We start from the raw sequence: 16,090 nt of genomic DNA, 5'->3' as shown, positions 1-16,090 counted from the left end.
AAGGGAATGGCAGTGAGGTCCATGATATCTTCCTTATAGAGCATGAATGAGGCTATAGCTAGTAGCCTTGCATTCCACGCCCCCAAACCTATCCCTCACTCCATTCTCCTCTTCCAAGCCCTAATTAACAGTCTACCCACAAGCTAGTTTGGTTCTTAGGTTACTTACTACAAAAAATGCTGCACATTTTCAAATAAAGGAGGACACCAGAGATTTCAGCATTTATTGTTCCCTTTAACCCCTTAACTGCTGAAACTTTTCCCACCCTTTTTATGTTCAAATTTCTTTATTGGATTGCAAACAAAGACAAAACATTCCCTTAACTCTCCCCGGAGACCTACAGTGCTTAAGAGTGTAATAGGGTAGCTCACCGTCTCTAGTGTGGCAAACTAGTTAGCGCCCTCATGATTGGCATCAACAGGAGCCTCCATCAAGTGAAGGAGCCAAAAGGAGTCTTATGGGGCAGGTGAGTTCACGAAATTCTGAGGATAGTATAGCTATAAAAGGAAGATGGCCTGGTGTGTGGTGAGCACCTATGGTGTTATCACCTTATACCAGGTATCTCTATTAGTGAGGTATAGACTATGTCAAGGAAGCCAGGGCTCTCTAGAGGTAGCTGTGGATGAGCAGCCAAGACTCAAGGAGACATGCAAAGCTTGTGCAATACCACTACAGTCACATCACACAGCACTTACACACATGAAAGAACCACACAGTGTTACAAAAATAATGGTACATTATTATGGTAACACAAATACTAAAATACTGTATAGGCAATACTTCTCTAAGAGGTGAGTAAACATACTAATGTATACACATTAGAAGTCAGTGATAAGCATAGAAAGCAATAGCAAATAGTAAAACAATACAAAATAGTGAAGGCCCTAGGGGAGACCAAACTACGTAAGTGGAATGCAGTCCTTCACCAAATGAAGTGGAATCTGTGGGGACGAGCTGGAGGAACTAGGAACCCCAAAAAGTAAGTACCGGAGTGCCCCACAGAGGCCAGGAGAGAAGAGGAAAGTACCTGTTTTTTTCCCAAACCCACAGGTAAACTTTGGAAAAGGACTGTGCAAGACCCATGCAAGACTGGAAGAAACCAAAGGTAGATCCTGACAGAAGAGGACCTGCAAAAGAAGGGGACCACGTCCAGTTTGAGTTAAAGTGTCCGGTGGGGGCAGGAGCCACTGCCCACCCTTCTGGAGATTCAGGACCAGGTGGACGGTGGAGACAAAGAGTCAGCTGTACAGCACTGGAGCAGGAGAAGAATCCCAGAAGTGATGCAGGCGATGTTCGATGACAGAAGAAGAGTTGCAGTCAGTCAGTGGTGTTAGAGAACCAACAACAAGCCTTGGCAAAAGTCACAGTTCAAGAGTAGCAGAGCTGCCGGGGACCAGCAAGGTCCAGGTACTCAACCCAAGGAGGGGAGTCCTAGGTGACCCTCAGCAGTGAGGGGACCTGGAAGATAAGGAGGCAGCCCCCAAAGGCAACTCATAGGCAGCAGGCACATGAGTTGCAGTGAGGCCCACTGGAGAGGAGTCTCACGTCGCTGGAATAGCAGGCAGGAGACTGTGCTTTGCAGGGAAGTGTGCTGGAGGCTGGGGCTAAACGAAGCCCAAAGATCCCCTGGAGGAGGAACAAACAAGCCTTGGTAGCTGCAAGAGTCGCTGTGCACAGGGGTACTGTCCTGCAGGGAGAGGCAAAGGCCTACTGTCTCCCAAGTTGGACAACTGGTAGGGAGGACCGAGCAGACCACTCCAGACCACCACCTGTGTTACAGGATCCATGCAGTTTTACAGAAGACAAGATCCACGCAGCCTGACGTCTTTGCAGTAGGTGCCTGTGGATGCAGAGGAGTGTGACTCCTTCACTCCATGGGAGATTCCTTCTTGTGCAGGCTGAAGACTCATCGCCACTAGTGGATGCACAACTAGAGAAATGTTCCAGTTGCTGGAAGGAGACGAAGAAACAATGTTGCAGAGCGGATTGCAGATTGTCAGTTCCTGGAGAGTTCAGTTGCAGTCCCAGTGGCCAGAAGATGAAGTAACCGATGTAGAGGAGTCCTGCAAGTCAAATCTGAAGACCCCACCCTGGAGGGAGACCCTAAATAGCCCAGGAAGAACTGGTCAACTAGCTGGGTGTTCACCTATCTGGAGGGGGCTGTGACATCACCTGCCTGACCTGGCCACTCAGATGCTCCCAGGGGCCTCTGCCCACTTTGGATTCAAGACAGCAGAATCAGGTGGCCACCTCGAGAAGCTCTTGAGCACCACCCCTGGGATGGTGATGGATGGAGAGTGGTTACTCCCCTTTCCATTTTCACACGAGAGCAGGTATCGGGGGCCCCTGGACTGATGCAAATCGGTTTGTGCAAAGAGGGCACCAAATGTGCCCTTCAAACCAAACCGGTGGCTTGGGGAGGCTACCCCTCCTAAGCCTTATAACACCTCTTTCCAAATGGAGAGGGTGTTGCCTCCCTCTCCCAAAGGAAATCCTTTGTTCTGCCTTTCTCTGCTTGAGCAGGCTAAGCAGCAGGAGGGCAGAAACCTGACTGTGGGATGGAAGAGGCCCAGAATGTCCTGAAAACCCCAGAAGACTGGTAGGAGCAATGCTGGTGGTCCTCTAAGGATCCCCCCACCCCCAGAGTGCATGAAATCATACAACTAATACTGGCAACATGTTTGATACCAAACATATCCAGGTTCGGAGTTACCATTATGACCTGTGCCCAGCACACATGTAAATTGGCTTCTCCGCACTCACGAAGTCCAGAAAAATTGAGCTGGAGTTCGTAGGGGCACCTTTGCTCTTGCAGAGGTGTCCTCACACATAGGTACTTGTACCCTGCCCTCTGGGCAAAGAGGGCCTGCCATAGGGGTGACTTACAGTGACCTGTAGTGAGAGGCATGGAGCAAAGACATATTTTGCATGGGCTTCCATGGGTGGCATAATACATGATGTAGCCTATGGGGAACCCCTGGTGCCCCAATGCCCTGGGTACCTAGGCACCATATACTCAGGATTTACATGGGGGCACTAGTATGCCAATTGTGGGGTGAGTAAAGTCCCAAGCAACCAAATTTAGAGGGAGAGGACCCAGTCACTGGGGACCTGGTTCGCAGGATCCCAGTGAACACAGTTAAAACACACTGACAGCAGGCAAAAATTGGGGGTAACCATGTCAAAAAAAGAGGGTACTTTCCAACAAGGATGCCAAATCTCCAAGTATGAAGTACTTTGTGCAGAGAGAGTGAGAGTAATCTTTCCATTCCCAGGATATACTAAAGGCGGTGAAACCATCCTGGTAGGTAGGGAGCTGCCTTGTGCCCCAGTGCTTCAGATTATTTTGCAAGACCGCTCCCACAGCAAAACCAATGTGCCATTCCGGGTGGGATTTGAGCAGGAAAATTTGTGCATTAGGTAATCCCAGAATGATATAGGCAGAAAAGCGGGGGAGCTGGGTTATAAGGTGGGTAGCGATAGTGTAAAGCAGTTGAGTCCAATAAGAAGTGACTTTCTGACATTCCCATAACAGATATAACAACGTGCTAGGAGAGCCACTTGCCGCTCCAACATTTGGGTTTGCAAGTGGGGCTCCCTTGGTGCTGGAGTGAGGTACCAGTATGTGACGATCTTGGTAGCCATCTCAATACTGGCCGTGTTACGGGCTGTTTGTCGTGCACAGTAAAAAATGTCCCCCCATTCTTTCTGGGTCAGTGAGTGGCCAAGTTCAGATTCCCAACCTCATTGGCTTGTTGTCTTCACCGGTGTTGGGGCAGGACAGTGGAGGCCATTGAGTTCAGAGATAAGGCATCTGTCTGATGTTTTGGTAACCAGCCATTTTTCAAAAGTGGTAAGAAGCGTTGTGCCCCTGGGCGAACAGATGAATGCATTAACCAGTGTCTAATCTGCAGATAATGCCATCGCTCTTCTTCAACTAGTACATGATCCAATAAGAGTTGCTCGAAGGAGATGGGACCCTCCTCCTCAAACAAGTGACCTATGGACCGGCATCCAGCTTTGTGCCAGCGATGGAAGCTAATTGTATTGAGAGCTGGGGTAAAGTCTGGGTTACCAACTATGGGAGTCAGTGGGGACAGGAAGGAGGTCAGACCAACTCTCTCTGCCACCCGGTCCCACACAGCCAGGGTAGCCTTGGTAACAGGGGATAAGTAACGGCTTCGTGGTCCAGCAGGTCTATGTAGAAAGGGGATCTTCCAGAGATGCTGCCCCGCCACTGCTGAGATGAAAAGCCAATGCTTTTCAGACTACTCAAGACCACTCAAGGAGGAATTTAAGTTGGGCTGCCTGATAGTAGCGCAGCAGAATCAGGATTCCAAGGCCACCCTCGTGCATCAGTAGCTCAACTGTTTCCACACACAAGACCGACCATCCGCCCATACAATGTAATGAGATCTTGCTTTAAGGCCCGGATGTTACAAGTAGAAGGCACCACAGGCAAAGCCTCAAAGAGGAATAATATTTTAGATAGGCTCGACATCTTCAGCTGCCACACAGCCCAGCCAGGAATGGCCTCCATGTATTTAGGTCCGCCTTAATTTTCTGACGCAGGATCTGGTAGTTGAGGGACGCAGTCGTCTGGGCTGAAGAAGACAGTTGTATAACGTGTGTAAGGGATGGCGGATGTCGCCCATTGAATTGGGTGGTTACAAGCAAGGGCCTTTTGAGTGTCAGGCGTGAGAGACAAATTAAGGGCCTGGGATTTATGCACATTCACCGGAAACCCTGCTGCCTGTCCAAAAGCCTCCAGTTAAGACAGGAGGGCTGGAAGGGAGGTGGAAGGTTCCTACAGGGCCACCAAGACATCGCCTGCATAGACCCTGATGGTATGCTCCTCTCCTCCAAAAGGAATCCCCTTGATGACCGGAATGTCGCGGATGCATGTGGCCAATGGCTCAATACATAGCACAAACAGCAGGGGTGAAAGAGAGCAACCCTGGCAAGTGCCTCTATAGATGAGAAATGTGGTTGACATCTGCCTATTCACCTGAATGGTCGCGATCAGATGGCCGTAGCTACTAAGGATCTAGGAACAAAAGCGTTTGCCCATTTCAAAATGCTTTAGAGTAAACTCCAGGTATGGCCAGTGAACCCGGTCAAACACCTCCTCGGTGTCCACTGGCAATATCATGTGGTCCGGCCACAAGCCGCAAGCTTTATTGATTAAATGCATAATCCACTTAGGATGTCAGTGAATAGCATAAGATCAACGTTGAGAAGTGATACTGGCCAATAAAACACGCAGTCGCTTATCCTTGCCCGGCTTTGGGATAACAATGATGGAGGCTGCGAGCATAGAAGGCGGGATTGAGGCTGAGTCTATGATAGCATTAAATAATCTAGTGAGAAGGGGAGCCAAGGTCATGCAGACTGTTTTATAGAAAAGTGTCGGAAACCTATCTGGTCTCAGCAGCTTAAGAGGAGACTGTGTGGCAATGATCGCTATGACTTCCTTGACCCGAATCGGGTGATCAAGGTGAGATGCCTGTTCCAATGTTAACTTCAGTGTGCAGGGACCTTGAAGTTAAAGGCCTGGTGCATCCGTTGCAAGTCCTGTTTTGCGTATAACTCCGTGCAGAAGTCCTGGAAGGCCGCAGCAATCTCGGGATCATCAGTGTGTTCCAAACCATTGGGGTCCAGAATAGCCTGGACCCCAGCGGCCTCTCTCTGCACCCGTAATCTGTTGGCCAAGAGGCAGCCACACTTGTCCGCGCCAATATAATAAGAATGGTAAAGCCGGAGGGCAGAGTATTCCACCCTGTCCAAATAAATTCCCACTGATTGTGTCCAGGCGACCTCCTCTAGTTGCTGCCATACCCGGGAGGCACCAGTGCACTTGTGGATCTGCTCAAGTTCCTGAACCTGTTGGGACAGGTGCTCCCCATGTCCTTGTGGATCTTACTGTATGGTTCAGAAATCACTATTAGCTCGCCCTGGACCACTGCCTTTAGCAGTTTCCACAACGTGGAAATAGAAAGATCTGCAATATTGTTGAGTGCGAGGAAGTCCTTTAGGACTTTATCTGTTTAACAACTGTGGCCAATTTACGAGTGTTTCTCTTAGGTGCCAGGACGCAGCTATAAGCGACACTGGCGCAAAGTCAGGGTAACGGAAACCGCCGCAAGATCAGACAGAGAACGGGGTTCTATTTACAAAGTCGAGACCATAGACTGGATGCTGAGGGTGCCTAAGAAGTGATCTATTCAGGCATACGTCTTATGTGCGTGTGAGCAGAATGTATAGTGCCGTGTTTGGAGGCGTAGCTTGCACCAAGGTCACCTAGACACATTGCCCCCAGCCAGAGGGTGCCTTCCTCAGAGATTTCCCGTTTGACCACAGCTTTGGGAAGATCTGTCCAAGTCATTATCAAAAAACAAGTTGAAGTCTCCTATCTCCCCATAGCACCAATCAGTCCTGTGTTCTCATCACCTCAGCCACTGAACCACATATAAAGTGCTCCTGACCCTCATTAGGAGTGTAGATAGTCCCTAACGTAAATTTGTGTGAGTCCACAGACAGCATTAGCTCAAATCTACCTCTGATTTTAGTCCGTTTCGGGCTTATTTTCCCTAGGAAAGAACTGGATACCAGAATTACCATGCCTGCGTTTTTTGTGGAGTTGGAAGAAAATAATTGATGTGGCAAGGCTTTGGAGCATAATCTATGCCAATCAGCGGCCAACAGGTGGGTTTCTTGGAGTAAGCAAATATCGGCTCCCGAGTGCACAAGATAGGAGAGCACAGCTTGGTCTTTGGTAGGGTTGTTGAGGCCCTTCACATTGAGAATCTGTACATTAAATGGCAGAGGACGGAGGGGAGCAAGGTGCTGTGAAGTTGCTACGTTCTAAGAAAGGAGCAGGGGTGTGGAATTCCTATAGCCCGACGCCCGGGACATATTGTTTGGGGTCAAGGGCAACAAGTTTTCATGTTTATTTTTTCCCCTGGGACAAGAAGACCCAACCTCCTGCAGCACAAACCTTTGATTGCCAGTTTACAATACCACATTATGGATCAGGGAAGGGCTTCTGCAGTTAATGTAACATTTGTGTCCATATGTTAATGCTGCTCAACCATGTATTTATGGTTCACTAATGCAAAGTCTTTATTATCAGGGTAAGCACTCTAAGGAAATGTTGTAAGCTCTGACTGCACTACTGACAGTGGTTCCAGTATAAAAATGTGTGCACACATTTGCAAACTTTAACAATATGTGCCTATGTATTATGCTCCCAGAATGTTCTCTGGTTTGAGGCAAATAGTTGAAGAAGCTTGAAAGGTTGGAGATTCTTTGCTTTCCGAATAAAAATGTTCACAAAAAATGCAAGTAGGGAAAAATAATATGGCTAAACTACTGTGAAATTTAGGTACCATTTCTTTAAAGCATCATTAGTAAAATGTGTTGAAGAATTCTAGTATTTCCCAAAAAAAGTAGTAAAAATTGAAAAATTAGTGTAACCAGTTCCAATAAGGTTATTGGAAACATGAAGAAAAACAAGCATTGACAAAGCCAATAGGTTTGATATTGATGGTCAGTTTTTTGGTTTTGTCAATGTGTGTCTTGTTTTGACATGGTTTTTGTAAAACTATATTGTTGCGGCAGCTGCCAGACCCTCACTATCATAACAAACATTGGCAAAAAGCAAAAATGTTGTTGATCTCAAAAAGCACACCTTGCTACTGTAGTTCAGGAGACTGAACAAAACTACTTTATGTGCCAATATGTGGCTTGTCAAAGAGTAGAATGCTGTCACTCACAGTGAAGCCAACCGATAAACAGAGAGATAGCCTTATTACAAACAAAAGGTCTGGGATAACCAATTAGGGGCCCAATTCTTAAAATCACACAAGTGCACACAAAGTATATGTAGATTTATGGCTTTCATGAATTCACAATTTACAGAACTGAGCCAGGAAATCGTAGTCCTAGAAAATATTTGTATACTGTATTTTAGCATGAGCAAATACGCATGTGTAGATTTGCTGATGCGAAAATCTGTTGAGCGTTTACAAGTTCACTTTCCCTCCATCCACTTTTTCACAACCATGGAGGAAGTTTTACTTCTGCCCTTGTTAGGTGTAAATTTCCAACCTTTCTCTGTATGGGGGAAAAATTAGAGAAGAGCTGCTGAAAACCTCTAAAACATGCAAGTTAGTAGGTTTGCTTGGACTCAAAAGTGCATTCCAACCCTAGAATTATTGCTTACCCCCTATCTCCAGCCTCAGGATGTAGATCTGCTGAAAATGCCAAAATAAGGAAACTGCTAGTATTCAAATCCTACCATTTTATGAGCCCTAGCATAATCAGTAAGTCGTATCAGAGCTCTTATATAATGAAATTGCAGCCATAATTTGTCGCAGGATTACATGGCACCAAGGGGACCCGTGGATTTTTTTACAGGACAAGTCAGTTTATGAAGCAACCTGTCCCATAGACAAGTAGATATTATTTTAAATTCCGCACCCCTGAGGAGGCCCAGGTATGCGTTGCGAGACACTCTGGTGCACCTTTGTCTGGAACACTTGCGAGACCCTCCTTAATACTGGTCATCCCAGGGCGACTCTGTGACAGCCTTAATGGCCAGCAGCCGACAGGTCTCCTCAAGGGATCAAATCTGGTGGTGTTTTCCTTTCAGCTGAAAAACAATCCGGAACGGGTGTCCCCACGAATATGATATACCTGCAGATTAGAGATGAGCAGTAACCGGGCAGAAGTGCCTGCGTTTCTGTAAAGTAGAGGCAGCCAGGCCTGAGTAAAGCACCCTGAGAATCCTGGAACTTGAGTGGGTGGTGGTCCAAAGTCGCATGGAGGACGCACTCCTTAAGGGTAAAGTCGTGGATGCATGTCAGAATGTCTGTAAAAAGGGGGGTGGTTTAGGAGTCTTGTCTCTTAGGGACAAACTCTATGTGCTCTGTCCAGGTTTTATACGTCTCGGAAGCTAACCCCAGAATCGAGAGGAAGAGCTCAATGACATATTGAGTTATGTCGGCCCCCTCTGCCTCAGTAGGTACACCTTTGATGCAGATGTGATTGTGCCACGATTTGTTCTGCAAATCTTAAGCGTGCGAGTGGAGGAGCAGCAGCTGATCCTGGAACCGCAGGACCGCCAGCTGCAACTGTTGAATCTCTTCATCGCTACTGGTTTTATGGTCCTCCAGCTATGAGACTGTCACCCAAGCCATCGATGCCTGGGTGAACCTCCTTGAGATCATTTGAGAGGTATTTTCTGAGAGTCTGGGGGTCAACCCGGAGGGAAGCGAAGAAGGCCTCTAGGAATGGGTGTGTTACCGGGGCGTCTATTCCTTCGGCGTCCAACATGCCATCCGACCCCTGAGACGAGGGTCCCCCAGAGAGCAAGCTGGTGGGCTTGACGAGCATGTCCTTCAGTGTACGATCCTTTTTTCCCCTCGTTCGGTAGCCGTAGCCCCACTGCCCCTACTACACCCTTGTGTCAGGGCTCTCAAAGCAGTAGGGCACAGGTTCACCCAGGAGGTGTGAAACTTTGTGGCCTCCACGGCTATGGAATTGCTTGTTCAATGGGATTAGCAGAGTGAGAATCTGTCAAGGACCGTTATGACTCCGAGGAAGCTGGCCTACCTGCGATGGTGCTAGTGTCGAACTGGTGCAGCCTCAAAGCCATCTGCACATCTCCACACAGGTGCTCACCTCTCCTGTGGGGCCAGGAGGGCACAAGAACACCCAAGGGAGTCCAATCAATGTTAGCATCAGCCGGTCCTAGAGGTACAGGCCCCAACCATGCACCCACACCAGATAAACGCACAGGGCGGTGCTGCTGGGAGGAGACACGCAGTTGCCAGCCTTCAAGTCCCGGCCCGGAACCCCCGATGTTTAATGGTGTTGGGTGATGGCATATCTGTAACCTGGTTCCCAGTCTAGTCCCGGGGGTAATGGGCAGGACCAAGCTCAGGTCCAGGGAGCACCACTTATGATCCACACCCTGCCAGGAGGACGCAACAGCGGGGCTAGTTTCTGCGAGACCCTCAAATCTCACCTCAGTGTAACTCCTCCAAGGGGAGCCTCTAGGCAGTCTCCCTCATGGCGGGCAGCAGGGACAGCTCACCAGAACTATGGACACCCATGAGAATCCAGGGTGGTATGACTTGCATGAATCTCACAAAGTTTTCTTACGCAGAATGCCCTACAAACCCCAAACACTGGCTACGGTCATGAATTTCTGTGAAGGAAAGTTCCTGAATCAGCAGAGAAACTTACAATGTTGATTATCTTGCTATTCCCACTTGTCTGCCAATAAAAACAGTACCCCAAAAATGTGGCAGGGCTGTTTGCCTGTGACAGGAATTGATAGAAATTGTGACCACAAGAAGTCAATGGGGTTTTCAAATGGTCGCTGGTTTGGCTCATTTACACCACAGGTAAAAGGCCCCGGCACACAACTGATAACATTTAAAAGAAGTGTGGCAATGCTGGGTGTTAGGAATTGTGTAGATCCCTGCAGATTCCAGAACTTTCCATCACAGAAATGTGAGGAAATGCATTATTGTAGACAAAATATCTCACACCAACCTAGATTCTCCTGGATTTCTAGATTTCAAAAATTCTCAGGGCTCATCAGGTTCCATGCTGACTAGGAATCTGAACAGTGTGGCAATCATCATGGTAAGCAAGAGGAAACTGGATTTACCCTCTTCTCTGTAGTGTCAAAACTGAACCCAGAGATCAAAAAATTACTCTTGCTTGCCACAGAGATGCTCATTGGCCTTGCAGGGTGGGGGAACTGCAGAGGGTTGTGGGGTGGGTGTGCAACTTTAGGGTACAATGGGAAAGCCCCTACTTTTTTTTTTTAGTTTATTCCTGGCATCTATTGGGTTTTCTTTCCGTTCTGGGGAAAGACTGGAGGTAAATCCTCCACCGTGGTAGTGGGGATTGAAAGACTGTTGGGGATTCAGGGGTGGCGGTATGTCCCAATGCAGGACAGTCCCTGCCCCAGTTTTGTTTGGAAAACACCTGTGCTCGTGTCATTTATTTTTTATAGGGTGTCCGACTGGAGAGAAAGTAGCACATGATAGCGAGCAACAAAGGGAGCGGCAGAGAAGCATACAAGTGAGAAAGCAAGCAAAACCTAGCACTGCAGAAGCAACAAGTCTGGTGGGGGAGAAGCACATGAGAGAGATCTTGAAACACGAGGGGGGACGCCACATGGAATGTGAGGGTTGGTATTTGGAACACGAGGAGCAGGCAAGAGCTGGAAAACAAATGCAATCTCATAACGTTCTTAAGCAAAATTTAACAAGCACGAGCAAAGCCAAATAATCTCCCCCTTGGTACCCACTGGCTTTGTCAACTCATTTTGGCAATGCTGTACAGCAACGTCAAAATGCTTAGCAGCATGACCAAAAGCAAATAACAAATGCAAAAAAAGGGCACAATGACACATCCTACATGAATACCAATGCTTTTGGTTTTATCTGTGTTGGCAGGGTCCATCCAGAGCTCTGTATCAAAAAGCATTCATACCGCAGTTGTCCACGTTACTTTACAGAGCTTTTTGCAAACTTTGTTGTCATTACCCTCCTCCTATCAGTTGATAATTTTAAATAACTAGTTTAAAACATAGATGTCATTCCACCTCATATTGTAGTTAATATAGTTACAGAACCAGTTTAAGACTTTGCTTGCCATCCACCTCCGCCATTTTCAGTATGAGCACATCATTCAGATTTAGATCATAAACAGATAGGGCATAGTCATAACCTTGAAGACAGGTCTAACTACCCTGTCCAAATAGACAACCTGTCAACTGCCCTAGCCTAAGATTGCCCCCTCAGTCTGTATCGAAGGCACTGGGCTTCTGGTCATCGTTTTCTGTATCACAAATTATCAGCTGTTACTAATTGAGCAGATGCAAGACCATACCTTCCAGAAGGACCAAACAGACGTGGAACCTTCATTTGCCCAAAGACATCGGAATCCACATCAGAAAACGAGGTCGCAAAGAGGGTGTCTGACAATAGCCTTTATTGAAACCACATCGCAAAGATACAACTACTAACTTCACAGTCTAGCATTAGTGATTATCCCGCCTTCGATGGCTTTCTCAGACTGGACACGCCGGTGTAATGCCAATTGGCAACTCCTCGATTAAAATACAAACATAATAGTCAAGATAGCACATCCCTGTGTCGGATTACGCTACCGATTACTTAGCCACAGAGAGTAGCATCCGGTATACCAATCGTTCCGCACTTACTGAACTATAAAACTGAGCCGTATAAAAAACTATCACCGTCCGGGGTTTCTCCCCTTGTTCTAAAGCCTATAACAGAATCCTTCTGCCAAGAAACCTCGTCTTACCGTTTCACCCGGTGACACAGATATCCCCCTCTGTCTTCCACGTGCTCTCTAGTTGGCAAACTACTTAACTACAAGTGATTGAATCCTGTGCCGCAGAGCCTGCTTCCTGAAAATCTGCACGCCATCTTGGAGCCATTCTTTTTGAGCTGATTGCGGTACATCTCGCCACAAACACCAAGTCTGTTTATACAGTCAATAGTAAAAGCAAGTGTATTTTATATAATCCAAATGTTATTCAATCATCAAACAAATATGGGGGTATAATAAGCATACTAAGTAAATAACTGGTTGCAATACTATGGTTCAACAACTAAAATGTATGCCCTATTTTTTTTTCTTATTATACGAAATTAACCCAGTTTTACATTATTACGGTTTCGTTTTGATTAACTAATACACAAGTACGACGATGATATATTTTAAAGATGGCTGCAACTCTGCAAATAAAGCCGGAGCCAAAATGAAAAAGTGCTCCTCCGAAAGCCTGCTCATTTGATCGAACAAGTCCGGGCTTGTCCCGTATAGAAATAGAATTGATTAACACTAGGCAATATAAAGATTTGCTTCCGAGACTGCGTGGCGGTCGTGTTACCGTTAATCAAAGTGCCGTACAGCAGTCGATCAAAAAAGAGAAACAAGCATTTGCAAAGCAATGGGTCTAGGATTTGTTTGATTTAGAGCCACGTTGAAAAGTGCTAACCCGACTTTTCTTGCCACATAAATTGAAAATGAAAAGTAATTCAGTTTTACAGCTCCACAGCATGAGCGTGAAGGAGCACACAAAAGGAAACAGAAGTTTGCTGCACTCAAACTATCGGGAGTTATGCAATTAACTGTGTAACATGGTAGATGTCATGCAAAGTGCTCAACTGCTGCCCAGCGAGATCGCACTGCGTAGGAAATAAAAAGAAGAAGTAGTCCAAAAGCCATGCGGAAAACATGGAGCCTTGTATGTTTTCAGTAGTTACCGGTGCTCTTGAGGAGGGCTAAACACCGTAAAAGGCATGACGTATGTATGCCTTTCACAAATGACGATGGAGGTCACAGCATGTTAAAGTGTTTTAAAGCAATAAAATCCACCTTGTGCAATAGAGATGGAACACCCAACAAACAGTTTGTGCTCATAATGAAGACCCGTTCATTGCGGTTCATCTCAGTAACTATGGGCCAGATGTAGCAACCGGTTTGCATGTCGCAAACTGCGAAAAACGCAGTTTGCGACATGCAAAACGGCCATCGCGATGCAGAGTCACATTTTGCGAGTCGGTACCGACTCGCAAAATGTGATTCCGACTCGCAAATAGGAAGGGGTGTTCCCTTCCTATTTGTGACCGCATCGCCATGCTGAGTTGCTTTGTGACCGCGAAAGCAGTCGCAAACCAACTCGCAGTTACCACCCACTTGAAGTGGGTGTCAACGCATTCGCAAACGGGAAGGGGTCCCCATGGGACCCCTTCCCCTTTGTGAATGTCGCTGAAAATATTTTTTCACAGCAGGCAGTGGTCCAATGGACCACTGCCTACTCTGAAAAAATTAAACCAAATGGTTTCATTATTTTTTTGAATTGCAACTCGTTTTCCTTTAAGGAAAACGGGCTGCAATTAAAAAAAAAAAACGGCTTTATTAAAAAAAGCAGTCACAGACATGGAGGTCTGCTGTCTCCCGCAGGCCACCATCCCTGTGAGTGCAGGGACTCGCTATGGGGTCGCAATTTGCGACCCACCTCATAAATATTCATGAGGTGGGTCTTTGCGACCCCATAGCGAGTCGCAGAAGGTGTCTGAGACACCTTTCTGCATGCACTTTTGCGATTTGCAATTTGCGAGTCAGTATGACTCGCAAATTGCAAGTCGCAAATTTATTTGTACCTACATCTGGCCCTATGATTCTAAAGTTTCTGGGTCAGTGGTACTTCACCATCTGGTCCCAGTGATTGTACTTTCCCTGTTTATTTAACCATTGTAATACCCTCATCAGTTTCATGGGTAGTGATCAAATCATCATCTGTTACTCTACCAGTAATTATGCTGACATCAGTTGCTGAGCTGTTACTCGTACCATTAAATAGACTGCCAATCTCCATTCTCCCATCAAATAATATGTAATTATGTCCACATAATGACTGCCTTCCACCCAGTAATGATCTCCATCCAGGTGCTAACATCCAAGCAAGCAAGCCCCCATCGACTTTTTAGCCATCATCGTTTTTTTACCTCGTGATTATGCCAGTGATAGGGTCCTATCATTTATTGTGCTGGTAATAATGCTGCAGTGATTATTGCACTGGTCCTAATGCAACCAAGGTTATTGAGCCAGCAATCCTCTCTGACCTACTTGAAGTGTCAGAACATTGTTGTGTTATCTTGTACAAGTAAAGACCACTAAACAAGTAATTCGTGTTTATATTTACCAATGTTACATGAAACCTAAGAGGCTTGTCCATAATCACTTTTGTTTTTAAGAAACTTAAATAAGGAAGCCTGTGACTAACACCTGTCACAAAACTGAAAAGTGAAAACCTTTTGCAATTTTCTAAAAAACTAATGGCAAAGGATGATCTAGTTGAACACGGCATGCGCCTAATTTAAATAACTTTACATTTTTCATCTTCATTGGATTTCGGTGCATATCTGAGGCGTTTATTGGCTACATCTTATGTGTCAGGTCCTGAAGGAAAGCGAATGGGGAAATGACATTTATATACCACGGGGAGCAAGCAAAATTAAAAAAACAGAATGGTGAGTGTGTTCACCTGATATTGCATGTGTGGACTGCTTCAAAGGCAGACTGAGGAGGAAAATCAATAAAAGACTAGATGAGAGAGCACTTCAGTCGGGAAGCCACATAAGACACTGTGGAGAAAGAAAAGAGGAGAAAAGACACAGTTCAATAAAATGACAAGACTGAAGAGAGGAGAAAGAAAGAAGAGATAGAGAAAGAAAGAGGGAGAGAGGGGCAACGTCAATTTTAAGGCAGAAGGGCTGAATGGCCTATTTTTAAACCAATAAATAAGGTAGCCCTCCCTCAGAACCACTCTGATTTACACCAATAATCTGCAGGCTACATGCAGACACCACTCTCAAGTTTAAGAATTCCTTGCAAAAGTAGGACAACCAGTCAATGTTTTTTTTTTATTCTTTGAACTCTGGTTCCTGTAGCCATGTGTCTATAATGCCCGTAGTTAATTCACCTTACCAATTGCTAAAATACAGACTAAAGTTATCAAAGACTTGAGTACGGATCAAAATCCCTTCAACAGACTAGTTGCAGAATTCCATACTTTTTCCCCAAAACTTGATAAAAGTCCAATCTGTTCTTAGTCGTGAATATATCCTATTGCATTGAACCCAGTTTTGAGAGCTTATTAATTCAGTCCTCATATTTAACATGATTCCTATTCTCTCCTTTCGTAAGAATTACCGTTTTAGCTGTAATCACCTTATAAACCTGTGAATTCGATTCAAAGGTTTCATCCCTGATCCAAACATGGCTTCTTGGCTCAGCCTAACATCTGTTCCTGTGGTCAGGTGAACTTTTCCAGACTTTCCTCTCTAACTGTCTTGTAGACTGTTACTTGTCAGTAGCATCTGTATAAATGCCCACTTCATTTTTGGCATTCCCAGCATGCATCTAGTTGAAGTAACTTTTAATATTTCATCTTCATTGGGTTCCGGCGCATATCTGAGGCAGTTTATGAGCTAAACCGCATGTGGCAGGTCCTGATGTAATGCGAATGAGG

At 46.0% G+C, this 16,090-nt stretch overlaps 1 protein-coding gene across 1 annotated transcript in view; it reads right to left on the bottom strand.

Annotated features, from left to right (window-relative positions):
- Positions 1-12,489, bottom strand: part of AEN (apoptosis enhancing nuclease) — a 46,712-nt gene extending 34,223 nt beyond the window's left edge. The window contains exon 1 of the mRNA XM_069222716.1: positions 12,352-12,489. The gene's annotated coding sequence lies outside the window, so the exon portion shown is untranslated. The remainder of the gene's footprint in view (positions 1-12,351) is intronic.
- Positions 12,490-16,090: the final 3,601 nt, after the last annotated feature.

Source organism: Pleurodeles waltl, chromosome 3_1, assembly GCF_031143425.1.
Source record: "Pleurodeles waltl isolate 20211129_DDA chromosome 3_1, aPleWal1.hap1.20221129, whole genome shotgun sequence".
Classification (NCBI taxonomy): Eukaryota; Metazoa; Chordata; class Amphibia; order Caudata; family Salamandridae; genus Pleurodeles; species Pleurodeles waltl.
This window is presented reverse-complemented; position numbering and strand designations above follow the sequence as displayed.